Here is a 17,944-nt window from a genome sequence, read left to right as displayed (position 1 = left end):
CTTGTGTCATATATACTGTATTGTTTGTATCTTCTGTCGTATATACCGTATTGTTTGTATCTTGTGTCGTATATACTGCACTGTTTGTATCTTGTAATGTATATACTGTATTGTTTGTATCTTGTGTCATATATACTGCATTGTTTGTATCTTGTAATGTATATACTGTATTGTTTGTATCTTGTGTCGTATATACTGTATTGTTTGTATCTTGTGTCGTATATACTGTATTGTTTGTATCTTCTGTCGTATATACCGTATTGTTTGTATCTTGTGTCGTATATACTGTATTGATTGTATCTTGTGTCGTATATACTGTATTGTTTGTATCTTGTGTCGTATATACCGTACTGTTTGTATCTTGTGTCGTATATACTGCACTGTTTGTATCTTGTAATGTATATACTGTATTGTTTGTATCTTGTGTCATATATACTGCATTGTTTGTATCTTGTAATGTATATACTGTATTGTTTGTATCTTGTGTCGTATATACTGTATTGTTTGTATCTTGTGTCGTATATACTGTATTGTTTGTATCTTCTGTCGTATATACCGTATTGTTTGTATCTTGTGGCGTATATACTGTATTGATTGTATCTTGTGTCGTATATACTGTATTGTTTGTATCTTGTGTCGTATATACCGTATTGTTTGTATCTTGTGTCGTATATACTGTATTGTTTGTATCTTGTGTCGTATATACTGTATTGTTTGTATCTTGTGTCGTATATACTGTATTGTTTGTATCTTGTGTCGTATATACTGTATTTTTTATATCTTGTGTCGTATGTGCTGTATTGTTTGTATCTTGTGTCGTATATACTGTATTGTTTGTATCTTGTGTCGTATATACTGTATTGCTTGTATTTTGTGTCGCATACTGTATTGTTTGTATCTTGTAATGTATATACTGTATTGTTTGTATCTTGTGTCGTGTATACTGTATTGTTTGTATCGTGTGTCGTATATACTGTATTGTTTGTATCTTGTGTCGTATATACTGTATTGTTTATATCTTGTGTCGTATATACTGTATTGTTTGTATCTTGTGTCGTATATACTGTATTGTTTGTATCTTGTAATGTATATACTGTATTGTTTGTATCTTGTGCCGTGTATGCTGTATTTGTTGTATCTTGTGTCGTATATGCTGCATTGTTTGTATCTTGTGTCGTATATACTGTATTGTTTGTATCTTGTGTCGTATATACTGTATTGTTTGTATCTTGTGTCGCATATACTGTATTGTTTATATCTTGTGTCATATATACTGTATTGTTTGTATCTTGTGTCGTATATACTGTATTGTTTGTATCTTGTGTCGTATATACTGTATTGTTTGTATCTTGTGTCGTATATACTGTATTGTTTGAATCTTGTGTCGTATATACTGTATTGTTTGTATCTTGTGTCGTATATACTGTATTGTTTGTTTCTTGTGTCGTATATACTGTATTGTTTATATCTTGTGTTGTATATACTGTCTTGTTTGTATCTTGTGTCGTATATACTGTATTGTTTGTATCTTGTGTCGCATACTGTATTGTTTGTATCTTGTAATGTATATACTGTATTGTTTGTATCTTGTGTCGTATATACTGTATTGTTTGTATCTTGTGTCATATATACTGTATTGTTTGTATCTTGTGCCGTATATACTGTATTGTTTGTATCTTGTGTCGTATTTACTGTATTGTTTGTATCTTGTGTCGTATATACTGTATTGTTTGTATCTTGTGTCATATATACTGTATTGTTTGCATCTTGTAATGTATATACTGTATTGTTTGTATCTTGTGTCGTATATACTGCATTGTTTGTGTCTTGTAATGTATATACTGTATTGTTTGTATCTTGTGTCGTATATACTGTATTGTTTGTATCTTGTGTCGTATATACTGTATTGGTTGTATCTTGTGTCGTATATACTGTATTGTTTGTATCTCGTGTCGTATGTACTGTATTGTTTGTATCTTGTGTCGTATATACTGTATTGTTTGCATCTTGTAATGTATATACTGTATTGTTTGTATCTTTTGTCGTATATACTGTATTGCTTGTATCTTGTGTCGTATATACTGTATTGTTTGTATTTAGTGCCGTATATACTGTATTGTTTGTATCTTGTGTTGTATATACTGTATTATTTGTATCTTGTGTCGTATATACTGTATTGTTTATATCTTGTGTCGTACATACTGTATTGTTTATATATTGTGTCGAATATACAGTATTGTTTATATCTTGTGTCGTATATACTGTCTTGTTTGTATCTTGTGTCGTATATACTGTCTTGTTTGTATCTTGTGTCGTATATACTGTATTGTTTATATCTTGTGTCGTATATACTGTCTTGTTTATATCTTGTGTCGTATATACTGTCTTGTTTGTATCTTGTGTCATATATACTGTCTTGTTTATATCTTGTGTCGTATATACTGTATTGTTTATATCTTGTGTCGTATATACTATATTGTTTATATCCTGCATCGTATATACTGTATTGTTTATACCCTGTGTCGTATATACTGTATTGTTTACATCCTGTGTCGTATATACTGTATTGTTTATATCTTGTGTCGTATATACTCTCTTGTTTATATCTTGTGTCGTATATACTGTCTTGTTTACATTTTGTGTCGTATATACTGCATTGTTTATATCTTGTGTCATATATACTGTCTTGTTTATATCTTGTGTCGCATATACTGTATTGTTTATATCTTGTGTCGTATATATTGTCTTGTTTATATCTTGTGTCGTATATACTGTATTGTTTATATCTTGTGTCGTATATACTGTATTGTTTATATCTTGTGTCGTATGTACTGTATTGTTTATATCTTGTGTCGTATATACTGTATTGTTTATATCCTGTGTCGTAAATACTGTGTTTATATCCTGTGTCGTATATACTGTATTGGTTATATCCTGTGTCGTATATACTGTATTGTTTATATCCTGTGTCGTATATACTGTATTGTTTATATCCTGTGTCGTATATACTGTATTGTTTATATCCTGTGTCGTATATACTGTATTGTTTATATCTTGTGTTGTCGTACACCAGGAAGTATTGCACAGCAGAGTGTGTTTGTCCTGGCTGGCACTGTGTGGTATGACTGTCCTGGCTGGCACTGTGTGGTATGACTGTCCTGACTAGCACTGTGTGGAATGACTGTCCTGGCTGACACTGTGTGGTATGACTGTCCTGGCTGGCACTGTGTGGTATGACTGTCCTGACTGGCACTGTGTGGTATGACTGTCCTGGCTGGCACTGTGGGGTATGATAGTCCTGACTGTCACTGTATGGTATAACTCTCCTGATTGGCACTATGTGCAATGACTGTCCTGACTGGCACTGTGTGGTATGACTGTCGTGGCCGGCACTGTGTGGTATGACTGTCCTGACTGGCACTATGTGGTATGACTGTAATGACTACCACTGTATGGTATAACTGTCCTGGCTGGCACTGCGTGGTATGACTGTCCTGGCTGGCACTGTGTGTTATGACTGTCCTGGCTGGCACTGCGTGGTATGACTGTCCTGGCTGGCACTGTGTGGCATGTCTGTCCTGGCTAGCACTGTGTAGTGTGACTGTCCTAACTGTCACTGTGTGCTATGACTGTCCTTGATGGCACTGAGTGGCATGACTGAACTGGCTGGCACGGTGTGGTATGACTATCATGGCTGCACTGTGTGGTGTGACTGTCCTGGTTGGCACTGTGTTGTATGAGTGTCCTGGCTGGCACTGTGTGGTATGACTGTCTTTGATGGCACTGTGTGGTATGGCTGTCCTGGCTGGCACTGTGTGGTATGACTGTCCTGGCTGGCACTGTGTGGTATGACTGTTCTGGCTGGCACTGTGGTATGACTGTCCTTGCTGGCACTGTGTGGCATGACTGTCCTTGCTGGCACTGTGTGATATGACTGTCCAGGCTGGCACTGCCTCGTATGACTGTTCTTGCTGGCACTGTGTGAAATGACCGTCCTGGATAGCACTGAGTGGTATGACTGTCCTGGCTGGCACTGTGTGGTATGACTGCCCTGGCCTGCAATATGTGGTATGACTTTCCTTGCTGGGACTGCGGGGTATGACTGTTCTTGCTGGCACTGTGTGGTATGATTGTCCAGGCTGGCACTGTGTGGTATGACTGTCCTGGATGGCACTGTGTGGTATGACTGTCCTAGCTGGCACTGTGTGGCATCACTGTTCTGGCTGGCACTGTGTTGTATGACTTTCCTGGCTCGCACTGTGTGGTATGACTGTCCTGACTGGCACTGTGTGGCATGACTGTCATGGCTAGCACTGTGTGGTATGACTGTCCTGGCTGGCACTGTGTAGTATGACTGTCCTGGCTGGCACTGTGTGGTATGACTGTCATGGCTGGCACTGTGTGGTATGACCGTCCTGGCTGGCACTGTGTGGTATGACTGTTCTGGCTGGCACTACGTGGGATGACTGTCCTGGCTGGCACTGTGTGGTATGACTGTCCTGGCTGGCACTGTGTGGTATGACTGTCCTGGCTAGCACTGTGTGGTATAACTGTCCTGGCTGGCACCGTGTGGTATGACTGTCCTGGCTGGCACAGTGTGGTATGAGTGTCCTGTCTGGCACTGCGTGGTATGACTGTCCTGGCTGACACTGTGTGGCATGATTGTCCTGGCTGGCACTGTGTGGTATGACTGTCCTGGCTGGCACTGTGTGGTATGACTGCACTGGCTGGCACTGTTTGGTATGACTGTCCAGACTGGCACTGTGTGGTATAACTGTCGTGGCAGGCACTGTGTGGTATAACTGTCCTGGCTGGCACTGTGTGGCATGAGTGTCCTCGCTGCCACTGTGTGGTATGACTGTCCTGGCTTGCACTGTGTGGTATGATTGTCCTGGATGGCACTGTGTGGTATGACTGTCCTGGCTGGCACTGTGTGGTATGACTGTCCTGGCTAGCACTGTGTGGAATAACTGTCCTTACTGGCACCGTGTGGTATGACTGTCCTGGCTGGCACTGTGTGGCATGAGTGTCGTGGCTGGCACTGTGTGGTATGACTGTCCTGGCTGACACTGTGTGGCTTGATTGTCCTGGCTGGCACTGTGTGGTATGACTGTCCTGGCTGGCACTGTGTGGTATGACTGCCCTGGCTGGCACTGTTTGGTATGACTGTCCAGACTGGCACTGTGTGGTATAACTGTCGTGGCAGGCACGGTGTGGTATAACTGTCCTGGCTGGCACTGTGTAGTATGAGTGTCCTCGCTGCCACTGTGTGGTATGACTGTCCTGGCTTGCACTGTGTCGTATGACTGTCCTAGCAGGCACTGTGTCGTATGACTGTCTTAGCTGGCACTGTGTGGTATGAATGTCCTTGCTGGCACTGTGTGCTTTGACTGTCATGGATGGCACTGTGTGGCATGATTGTCCTGGCTGGAACTGTGTGGTATGACTGTCCTGGCTGGAACTGTGTGGTATGACTGTCCTAGCTGGCACTGTGTGGTACGACTGTCCTGGATGGCACTGTGTGGTATGACTGTCCTGGATGGCACTGTGTGTTATGACTGTAATGCCTGGCACTGTGTGGCAAGACTGTCATGGCTGGCACTGTGTGGTATGACTGTCCTGGCTGGCACTCTGTGGTATGGCTGTCCTGGCTGGCACGGTGTGGTATGACTGTCCTGGAAGGCACTGTGTGGCATGATTGTCATGGCTGGCACTGTGTGGTATGACTGTATTGGATAGCGCTGTGTTGTATGACTGTCATGGATGCACTGTGTGGTATTACTGTCCTGGCTGGCACTGTGTGGTGTGACTGCCCTGGCTGGCACTGTGTGGTATGACTGTCCTTGATGGCACTGTGTGGCATGACTGTCCTGGCTTGCACTGTGTGGTATAAGTGTCCTGGCTGGCACTGTGTGGTATGACTGTCCTGAATGGGACTGTGTGGTATGACTGTCCTGGCTGGCACTGTGTCGTATGACTGTCCTAGCTGGCACTGTGTGGTATGACTGAACAGGCTTGCACTGGGTAATATGACTTTCCTGGATGGCACTGTGTGGCATGACTGTCCTGGCTGGCACTGAGAGGCATGACTGTCCTTTCTGGCACTGTGTGATATGACTGTCGTGGCAGGCACTGTGTGGTATGTCTGTCCAGGCTGCCACTGTGTGGTGTGACTGTCCTGGCTGGCACTGTGTGGTATGACTGTCCTTGATGACACTGTGTGGCATGACTGTATTGGATAGCGCTGTGTTGTATGACTGTCATGGATGCACTGTGTGGTATTACTGTCCTGGCTGGCACTGTGTGGTGTGACTGCCCTGGCTGGCACTGTGTGGTATGACTGTCTTTGATGGCACTGTATGGCATGACTGTTCTGGCTGGCACTGTGTGGTATGACTGCCCAGGCCGGCACTGTGTGGTATGACTGTCCTTGCCAGCGCTGCGTCGTATGACTGTCCTGGCTGGCACTGTGTGAAATGACTGTCTTGGATGGCACTGTGTGGTATGACTGTCCTGGCTGGCACTGTGTTTTATGACTGTCCTAACTGGCAGTATGTGGTATGACTCTCCTTGCTGGCACTGTGTGTTACGACTGTCGTGGCTGACACTGTGTGGTATGACTTTCCTGGCTGGCACTGTGTGGTATGACTATTGTTTCTGGCACTGTGTGGAAAGGCTGGTATGGCTGGCACTGTGTGGCATCATTGCCTGGCTGGCACTGTGTGGCATGACTTTCCTGGCTGGCACTGTGTGGTATGACTGTCCTGGCTGGCACTGTGCGGTATGACTGTACTGACTGGTACTGTGTTTTATGACTGCCTGGCTGGCACTGTGTGGTACGACTGTCCTGGATGGCACTGTTTGGTATTACTGTCCTGGCTGGCACGGTGTATTATAACTGTCCTGGCTGGCACTGTGTGGTATGACTGTCCAAGCTGGCACTGTGTGGTATGACTGTCCTGGCTGGCACTGTGCGGTATGACTGTACTGACTGGTACTGTGTTTTATGACTGCCTGGCTGGCACTGTGTGGTACGACTGTCCTGGATGGCACTGTTTGCTATGACTGTCCTGGCTGGCACGGTGTATTATAACTGTCCTGGCTGGCACTGTGTGGTATGACTGTCCAGGCTGGCACTGTGTGGTGTGACTGTCCTGGATGGCACTGTGTGCCACGATTGCCCTGGCTGGCACTGTGTGGTATGACTGTCCTGGCTGGCACTGTGTGGTATGACTGCCCTGGCTGGCACTGTGGGGTTTGAATGTCCTGGCTGGCAATGTGTGGTATGAGTGTCATGGCTGGAACTGTGTGGCAAAACTGTCCTGGCTGACACTGTGTGTCATGATTGTCCTGGCTGGCACTCTGTGGTATGACTGTCCGGGCTAACACTGTGGGGTATGACTGTCATGGCTGGCACTGTGTGGTATGATTGTCCTGGATGGCACTATGTGGTATGACTGTCCTGGCTGCCACTGTGTGGTATGACTGTCCTGGCTGGCACTGTGTGGTATGACTGTCCTGGCTGGCACTGTGTGGCAAGACTTTCATTGTTGGCTTTGTGTGGTATGACTGTCATGAATGGCACTGTGTGGTATGACTCTCCTGGCTGGGACTGTGTGGTATGTCTGTCCTGGCTGGCACTGTGTGGTATGGCTGTGTTGACTGGTACTAAGTGGCATGACCGTCCTGGATGGCACTGTGTGGTATGACTGATGTGGCTGGCACTGTGTGGTATGACTGTTCGGACTGGAACTGTTTGGTATGACTGTCCTGGCTAGCACTGTGTAGTATGACTGTCCTGGTTGGCACTGTGAGGTATGACTGTCCTGGCTGGCACTTTGTGGTATGGCCGTCCTGGCTGGCACTGTGTGGTTCGAATATCCTGTCTGGCACTGTGTGGTGCGACTGTCCTGGCTGGCACTGTATGGTATGACTGACCTGGCTGGCACTGTGTGGTATGACTGTTCTGGCTGGTATTATGTGGCATGACTGTCCTGGCTGTAACTCTGTGATGTGAATGTCCTGGCTGTCACTCTGTGGTATGACTGTCCTGGCTGGCACTGTGTAGTATGACTGTCCTGCCTGCCACAATGTGGTATGACTGTCCATGCTGGCACTGTGTGGTATGACTGTCATGGCTGGCATTGTGTGGTATGACTATAATGGCTAACACTGTGAGGCATGACTGTCCTGGCTAACACTGTGTATTATGACTATTGGCTGCCACTGCGTGGTATGAATATCATGGCTGGCACTGTGAGGCATGACTGTCCTGGCTGGCACTGTGTAGTATGACTGTCATGGCTGGCACTGTGTGGTATGACTGCCTTGTCTGGCACTGTGTGGTATGACTGTCCTGGCAGGCACAGTGTGGTATGACTGTGTTGGCTGGTGCTGTGTGGCATGACTATCCAGGCAGGCACTTTGTGGTATGACTGTCCTAGCTTGCACTGTGAGGTATGACTGTCATGACTGGCAGTGTGTGGTGTGACTATCCGGGCTGGCACTGCGTGGCATGACTCTCCTTGCAGGCACTATGTGTTATGACTGTCCTGGCTGGCACTGTGTGATATGACTGTCATGGATGGCACTGTGTGGTATGACTGTCCTGCTGGCACACTGTGGTATGACTGTTCTGGCTGGCACTGTGTGGTACGACTGTCCTGGCCGGCACTGCGTGGTATGACTGTCCGTGATGGCACTGTGTGGTTTGAGTGTCTTTGATGGCACTGTGTGGCATGACTGTCCTTTCTGGCACTGTGTGAAAGGACTGTCTTGGATGGTACTGTGTGGTATGACTGCCCTGGCTGGCACTGTGTTTTATGACTGTCCTAACTGGCACTATGTGGTATGACTGTCCTTGCTGGCACTGTGTGTTATGACTGTCGTTGCTGGCACTTTGTGGTATGACTTTCCTGGCTGGCACTGTGTGGTATGACTGTTCTGGCTGGCACTGTGAGGTAAGGCTGGTATTGATGGCACTGTGTGGCATCATTGATTGGCTGGCACTGTGTGGTATGACTTTCCTGGCAGGCACTGTGTGGTATGACTGTCCTCACTGGCACTGTGTGGTATGACTGCCTAGCTGGCACTGTGTGGTACGACTGTCCTGGATGGCACTGTGTAGTATGACTGTCCTGGCTTGCACTGTGTGGTATGGCTGTCCTGGCTGGCACTGTGTGGTATGACTCTCCTGGCTGGCACTGTGTGTCATGATTACTCTGGCTGGCACTGTGTGGCATGACTGTCCTGGTTGGCACTGTGTGGTATGACTGCCTTGGCTGGCACCGTGTGGTATGACTGTCCTGGCTGACACTGTGCCGTATGACTGTTCTAGCTGGCACTGTGTGGTATGACTGTCCAGGCTTGCACTGGGTGGTATGACTGTCCTGGCTGGCGCTGTGTGGCATGACTGTCCTGGGTGGAACTGTGAGGCATGACTGTCCTTTCGGGCACTGTGTTATATGACTGTCGTGGCAGGCACTGTGTGGTATGTCTGTCCAGGCTGGCACTGTGTGGTGTGACTGTCCTGGCTGGCACTGTGTGATATGACTGTCCTTGATGACACTGTGTGGTATGACTGACTTTGATTGCACTGTGTGGCATGACTGTCCTGGCTGGCAATGTGTGTTATGACTGCCCATGCTGGCACTGAGTGGTATGACTGTCGTGGCTGGCAGTGTGTGGTACGACTGTCCTGGCTGGCACTGTATGGCATGACTGTCCTTGCTGGCACTGTGTGGCATTCCTGTGCTTGCTGGCATTGTGTGATATGACTGTCCTTGCTCGCACTGCGTCGTATGACTGTTCTGGCTGGCACTGTGTGAAATAACTGTCTTGGATGGCACTCTGTGGTATGTCTGTCCTGGCTGGCACTGTGTTTTATGACTGTCCTAACTGGCACTATGTGGTATGACTGTCCTTGCTGGCACTGTGTGTTATGACTGTCGTGGCTGGCACTGTGTGGTATGACTTTCCTGGCTGGCACTGTGTGCTATGACTGTTCTTGCTAGCACTGTGTGGAAAGGCCGGTATGGCTTGGCACTGTGTGGCATCATTGCCTGGCTGGCACTGTGTGGCATGACTTTACAGGCTGGCACTGTGCGGTATGACTGTACTGACTGGCATATTGTGGTATGACTGCCTGGCTGGCACTGTGTGGTACGACAGTTTTCGATGGCACTGTGTGGTATGACTGTCCAGGCTGGCACTGTGTGGTATGACTGTCCTGGCTGGAACTGTGTGGTATGACTGTCCTGGCTGGCACAGTGTGCCATTATTGCCCTGGCTGGCACTGTGTTGTATAACTGTCCTGGCTGGCACTGTGTGGTATGACTGCCCTGGCTGGAACTGTGTGGTACGACTGTCCTGGATGGCACTGTGTGGTATGACTGTCCTGGCTGGCACGGTTTGGTATAACTGTCCTGGCTGGCACTGTGTGGTATGACTGTCCAGGCTGGCACTGTGTGGTATGACTGTCCTAGCTGGCACTGAGTGGTATGACTGTCGTGGATTGCACTGAGTGGCATGACTGCCCTGGCTGGCACTCTGTAGTATGACTGTCCTGCCCGCCACTATGTGGTATGACTGTCCATGCTGGCACTGTGTGGTATGACTGTCATGGCTGGCATTGTGTGGTATGACTATAATGGCTAACACTGTGAGGCATGACTGTCCTGGCTAACACTGTGTGGTATGACTCTATTGGCTGCCACTGCGTGGTATGAATATCATGGCTGGCACTGTGAGGCATGACTGTCCTGGCTGGCACTGTGTAGTATGACTGTCATGGCTGGCACTGTGTGGTATGACTGCCTTGTCTGGCACTATGTGGTATGACTGTCCTGGCAGGTACAGTGTGGTATGACTGTGTTGGGTGGTGCTGTGTGGCATGACTATCCAGGCAGGCACTTTGTGGTATGACTGTCCAAGCTTGCACTGTGAGGTATGACTGTCATGACTGGCAGTGTGTGGTGTGACTGTCCTGGCTGGCACTGTGTGATATTACTGTCCTGGCTGGCACTGACTATCCTGGCTGGCACTGCGTGGCATGACTCTCCTTGCTGGCACTATGTGTTATGACTGTCCTGGCTGGCACTGTGTGATATGACTGTCCTGGATGGCACTGTGTGGTATGACTGTCCTGCTGGCACTGTGTTGTATGACTGTCCTGGCTGGCACTGTGTGGTACGACTGTCCTGGCTGGCACTGCGTGGTATGACTGTCCGTGATGGCACTGTGTGGTATGAGTGTCTTTGATGGCACTGTGTGGCATGACTGTCCTTTCTGGCACTGTGTGAAAGGACTGTCTTGGATGGTACTGTGTGGTATGACTGCCCTGGGTGGCACTGTTTTATGACTGTCCTAACTGGCACTATGTATTATGACTGTCCTTGCTGGCACTGTGTGTTATGCCTCTCGTTGCTGGCACTGTGTGGTATGACTTTCCTGGCTGGCACTGTGTAGTATGACTGTTCTGGCTGGCACTGTGATGTAAGGCTGGTATTGATGGCACTGTGTGGCATCAATGATTGGCTGGCACTGTGTGGTATGACTTTTCTGGCTGGCACTGTGTGGTATGACTGTCCTCACTGGCACTGAGTGGTATGACTGCCTGGCTGGCACTGTGTGGTACGACTGTCCTGGATGGCACTGTGTGGTATGACTGTCCTGGCTAGCACGGTGTGATATAACTGTCCTTTCTGGCACTGTGTAGTATGACTGTCCAGGCTGGCACTGTGTGGTATGGCTGTCCTGGCTGGCACTGTGTGGTATGACTGTCCTGGCTGGCACTGTGTGTCATGATTACTCTGGCTGGCACTGTGTGGCATGACTGTCCTGGTTGGCAGTGTGTGGTATGACTGCCTTGGCTGGCACTGTGTGGTATGACTGTCCTGGGTGGCACTGTGCCGTATGACTGTTCTAGCTGACACTCTGTGGTACGACTGTCCAGGCTTGCACTGGGTGGTATGACTGTCCTGGCTGGCACTGTGCCGTATGACTGTTCTAGCTGACACTGTGTGGTACGACTGTCCAGGCTTGCACTGGGTGGTATGACTGTCCTGGCTGGAACTGTGTTTTACGACTGTCCTGGCTGGCACTGTGTGGTATGACTGTCCTTGATGGCACTGCCTGGTATGACTGTCCTGGCTGGCACTCTGTAGTATGAATGTCCTTGCCGCCATTGTGTGGTGTGACTGTCCTGGCTGGCAATATGTGGTATGACTGTCCTGGCTGGCACTGTGTGGCATGACTGTCCTGCCTTGCACTGTGTGGTATGGCAGCCCTGGCTGGCACTGTGTGGTATAACTGTCCAGGCTGGCAGTGTGTGGTATGACTGTTCTGGCTGGCGCTGTGTGGTATGACTGTCTTGGCTGGCACTATGAGGCATGATTGTCCTGGCTGGCACTCTGTTGTATGACTGTCCTGGCTAGCACTGTGTGGCATGACTGTCCTCGCTGGCACTGTGTGGTATGACTGTCCTGGCTGGCACTGTGTGGTGTGACTGTCCTGGTTAGCACTGTGTGGTATGACTTCTTTGATGGCACTGTGTGGCATGACTGTACTGGCTGGCACGGTGTGGTATGACTGTCTTGGCTGGCACTGTGAGGTATGACTGCCCTGGCTGGCACTGTGTGGTATGGCTGTCCTGGCTGGCACTGTGTGGTATGATTATCCTGGATGGCACTGTGTGGTATGACTATTCTGTATGGCACTGTGTGGTACGACTGTCCTGGCTGGCACTGTGAGGTATGACTCCTCTGGCTGGCACTGTGTGGTATGGCTGTCCTGGCTGGCACTGTGTGGTATGACTGTCCAGGCTGGCACTCTGTGGCATGACTGTCCTAGCTGGCACTGTGTGATATGACTGTCGTGGCTGGCACTGTGTGGTATGACTGTCCTGGCTGGCACTGTGTGGTGTGACTGTCTTGGTTAGCACTGTGTGGTATGACTGCTTTGATGGCACTGTGTTTCATGACTGTACTGGCTGGCACGGTGTGGTATGACTGTCTTGGCTGCAACTGTGTGGTATGACTGTCCTGGCTGGCACTGTGTGGTATAACTGTACTGGTTGGCACTATCTGGTATGACTGTGTTTGATAGCATTGTGTGGCATGACTGTCCTGGCTGGCACTCTGTGGTATGACTGTCGTGGCTGGCACTGTTTGGCATGATTTTCCTGGCTGGCGCACTGTGGTATGACATTGCTGGGTGGCACTGTGTGGTATGTCCACCTTGTCTGGCACTGTGTGGTAAGACTGTCTTAGCTGGCACTGTGTGGTATGACTGTGTTCGCAGGAACTTTGTGGCATGACTATTCAGGCTGGCACTGTGAGGTTTGACTGTCATTGCTGGCATTGTGTTGTATCACTGTCCTGACTAGCACTGTGTGGTATGACTGTCCTGGCTGGCACTGTGTGATATAACTATCCTGGCTGGGACTCTGTGGCATGACTGTACTGGATGGCACGGTGTGGTATAGCTGTCCTGGATGGCACTCTGTGGTATGACTGTCCTGGCTGGCACTGTGTGGTATATATGTGTTGACTGGTACTGTGTGGCCTGACTATCCAGGATGGCAATGTATGGTATGACTGTCCTGGCTGGCACTCTGTGGTATGACTGTCCTGGCTAGCACTGTGTGTTATGACTGTCCTGGCTGGCACTGTGTAGCATGACTGTCCAGGATGGCACTGTGTGGTATGACTGTCCTGGCTGGCACTGTGTGGTATGACTGTCCGGGCTTGCACTGTGTGGTATAACTGTCCTGGCTGGCACTGTGTGATATGTCTGTTCTGGATGGCACTGTGTGGTATGACTGTCCTGGCTGGCACTGTGTGGTACGACTATCCTGGCTGGCACTGCGTGGTGTGACTGTCCTGGCTGGCTCAGCGTGGTATGACTGAAATGGCTGGCACTGTGTGGTATGACTGTCCTGGCTGGCACTGTGTTGTATGTCTGTCCTTGCTGGCACTGTGTGGAATGATTGTCCTTGCTGGCACTGTGTGGCATGACTGTCCTCACTGGCACTGTGTGATATGACTGTCCTGTGTGGCATTGCGTGTATGACTGTCCTGGATGGCACTGTGTGGCATGAGTGTCCTGACTGGCACTGTGTGGTATGACTGTCCTGGTTGGCACTCTGTGGTATGAATGTCCTGCCTTGCACTATGATGGATGACTGTCCATGCTGGCACTGTGTGGTATGACTGTCCTGGCTGGCACTGCGTGGTATGACTGTACTGGCTGGCACTGTGTGGTATGACTGTTCCGGCTTGCACTGTGTGGCATGAAAGTCCTGGCTGGCACTGTGTGATGTGACTGTCCTGGTTGGCAATATGTTGTATGACTATCCAGGCTGGCGCTGTGTGGCATGACTGTCCTGGATGGCACTGCCTGGTATGAGTGTCCTGGCTGGCACTGTGTGGTATGACTGTGCTTTCTGGTACTGTGCGGCATGACTGTGCTGGCTGGTACTGTGTGGCATGACTTTCCTGGCTGGAACTGTGTGGTATGACTGTCATTGTTGGCTCTCTGAGGTATGAGTGTCATGGCTGGCATTGTGTGGTATGAGTGTCCTGGCTGGCGCTGTGTGGTATGACTGTACTGGCTGGCACTGTGTGGCATGACAATCCTGGTTGGCACTGTGTGATATGACTGTCCTTTTTGGCAATGTGTGGTATGACTATCCTGGCTGGCACTGTGTGGTATTACTCTCTTGTCTGGCACTGTGTTATATGACCGTCATGGCTGGCACTGTGTGGTATGAATGTGCTGTCTGGCACTGTGTCGCATGACTGTCCAAGCTGGCACTGTGTGGTATGACTGTCCTGGCTGGAGCTCTGAGGTATGACTGTCATGGCTGGCATTGTGTGGTATGACTGTCCTATCTGGAACTGTGTGGTATGACTGCCCTGGCTGGCAGTGTGTGGTATGACTTTCCTGGATGGCACTGTCTGGTATGACTCTCTTGGCTGTCACTGTGCGGCATCATTGTCCTGGCTGGCACTGTTTGGTATGACTGTCCTGACTGGCACTGTGTGGTATGACTTTCCAGGGTGGCATTGTGTGGTATGACTCTCCTGGCTGGCACTGTGAGGAATGATTGTCATGGCTGGCATTGTGTGGTATGACTGTCCTGGCTGGCACTGTGTGATATGACTGTCCTGGCTGGCACTGTGTGGTATGACTATCCTGGCTTGCACTGTGTGGCATGACTGTCCTGGACGTCACTGTGTGGTATGACTGATGTGGCTGGCACTGGGTGGTACGACTGTCTTGACTGACACTGTGTGATATGACTGTCCTGGCTGGGACTGTGTGGTACGACTGTGCTGGGTGGTACTGTGTGGCATGACTGTCCTGGCTGGCACTGTCTGGTATAACTGTCCTAGCTCGCTCTGTGAGATATGGCTGCCCTGGCTGGCACTGTGTGGTATGACTGTCCTGGATGGCACTGTGTGGTGTGACTGTCCTGGATGGCGCTGGTTGGTACGACTGTCGTGGCTGGCACTATGTGGTATGACTGTCCTGGCTGGCACTGTGTGGTATGACTGTCCTGCCTGGCACTGTGTGGTATGACTGTCCTGGCTGGCACTGGGTGGTATGACTGTCCTGGCTGGCACGGTGTGGTATGACTATGTTGGCTGGAACTGTGTGGTATGACTGTCCTGGCTGGCAATGTGTGGTATGACTGTCCTGGCTGGCACTATCTGGTATGGCTCTCTTTGATGGCACTGTGTGGCATGACTCTCCTGGCTGGCACTGAGTGGTATGATTCTCATGGCTGGCATTGTGTGGTATGACTATCCTGGCTGGCACTGTGTTTTATGACTGTACTGGCTGGCACTGTGTTTTATGACTGTACTGGCTGGCACTGTGTGGCATGCCAGTCCTGGCTGGAACTGTGTGATATGACTGTCCTGGTTGGCAATGTGTGGTATGACTATCCTGGCTGGCACTGTGTGGTATTACTGTCTTGTCTGGCACTGTGTGGTATGACTGTCCTGGCTGGCACTGTGTGGTATAACTGTCCTGGACGGCACTGTGTGGTATGACTGTCCTGGCTGGCACTGTGGGGTATGACAGCGTTGACTGGTACTGTGTGGCATGACTATCCAGGCTGGCACTGTGTGGTTTGGCTGTCCTGGCTGGCACAGTGTGGTATGACTGTCTTTGATGGCACTGTGTGGCATGACTGTCCTGGCTGGTTCAGTGTGGTATGACTGTTCTGGCTGGCGCTGTGTGGTATGACTGTCCTAGCTGGCACTCTGTGGCATACTGTCCTTGCTGGCATTGTGTTGTATGATTGTCCTGGCAGGCACTATGTGGTATGACTGTCCTTGCTGGCACTGTGTGGTATGAATGTCCTGGCAGGCACTGTGTGGTATGACTGTCCTTGCTGGCACTGCGTGGCATGACTCTCCTGGATGGCACTTTGTGGTATGACTCTCTTGGCTGTCACTGTGTGGCATGACTGTCCTGGCTGGCACTGTGTGGTTTGAATGTCCTGGCAGGCACTGTGTGGTATGACTGTCCTTGCTGGCACTTTGTGGCATGACTGCCCTTGCTTGCACTGTGTGGTATGACTGTTTTTGATGGCACTATGTGGCATGACTTTCCTGGATGGCACTGTGTGGTATGACCCTCCTGGCTGTCAGTGTCTGGCATGATCGTCCTGGCTTTACTGTGTGTTATGACTGTCGTGGCTGGCACTGTGTGGTATGACTGTATTGGCTTGTACTGTGTGGTATGACTGTTCTGGTTGGAACTGTGTGGCATGACTGTCCTGGCTGGCACTGTGTGATATGACTGTCCTGGCTGGCACTGTGTTTTATGACTATCCTGGCTGGTAATGTGTGGCATGACTGTCATGGATGGCACTGTGTGGTATGACTGATGTGGCTGGCACTGGGTGGTATGACTATGTTGTCTGGCACTGTGTGATATGACTGTCCTGGCTGGCACTGTGTGGTATGACTGTGCTGGGTGGTAGTGTGTGGCATGACTGTCCTGGCTGGCACTGTCTGGTATAACTGTCTTGGCTGGCACTGTGAGGTATGACTGTCATGGCTGGCATTGCGTAGTATGATTGCCCTGGCTGGCACTGTGTGGTATGACTGTCCTGGCTGGCACTGTGTGCTGTGACTATCCTGGCTTGCACTGTGTGGCATGACTGTCCTGGCTGGCACTCTGTGGTTTGACTGTCCTGGATGGCACTGCGTGGTATGACTGTCCTGGCTTGCACTGTGGGGTATGAGTGTACTGAATATTACTGTGTGGTATGATTGTCGTGGCTGGCACTGTGTGGTATCACTGTACTGGCTGGTACTGTGTGGTATGACTGTTCTGGCTGGAACAGTGTGGCATGACTGTCCTGGCTGGCATTGTGTGGTATGACTGTTTTTGATGGCGCAGCGTGGCATAACTGTCCTGGATGGCACTGTTTGGTATGACTCTCCTGGCTGTCAATGTGTGGCATGACTGTCCTGGCTGGCACTGTTTGGTATGACTCTCCTGGCTGTCAATGTGTGGCATGACTGTCCTGGCTGGCACTCTGTGGTATGACTGTCCTGGCTGGCACTGTGTTGTATGACTGTCCTTGCTAGCACTGTGTGGCATGACTGTCCTTGCTTCCACTGTATGGTATGACTGTTTTTGTTGGAACTGTGTGGCATGACTTTCCTGGATGGCACTGTGTGATATGACTCTCCTGGCTGTCACTGTGTGGCATGATTGTCCTTGGCTGGCACTGTGTGGTATGACTGTCCTTGCTGTTACTCTGTGGTATGACTGTCCTGGCTGACTATATGTGGTACGACTGTCCTTGCTGGCACTCTGTGGTATGACTGTATTGGCTGGCACTGTGTGATGTGACTGTCCAGGCTGGCACTGTGTGGTATGACTATCCTGGCTGGCACTGTGTGGCATGGCTGTCCTGGAC

At 49.5% G+C, this 17,944-nt stretch overlaps 1 protein-coding gene across 1 annotated transcript in view; it reads right to left on the bottom strand.

Annotated features, from left to right (window-relative positions):
- LOC138853919 (uncharacterized) overlaps nt 1-17,944 on the bottom strand; it is a 101,982-nt gene that overhangs the window by 9,957 nt on the left and 74,081 nt on the right. The gene's annotated exons all lie outside the window — the stretch shown is intronic.

This window comes from Cherax quadricarinatus, chromosome 3, assembly GCF_038502225.1.
Source record: "Cherax quadricarinatus isolate ZL_2023a chromosome 3, ASM3850222v1, whole genome shotgun sequence".
Lineage (NCBI taxonomy): Eukaryota > Metazoa > Arthropoda > Malacostraca > Decapoda > Parastacidae > Cherax > Cherax quadricarinatus.
This window is presented reverse-complemented; position numbering and strand designations above follow the sequence as displayed.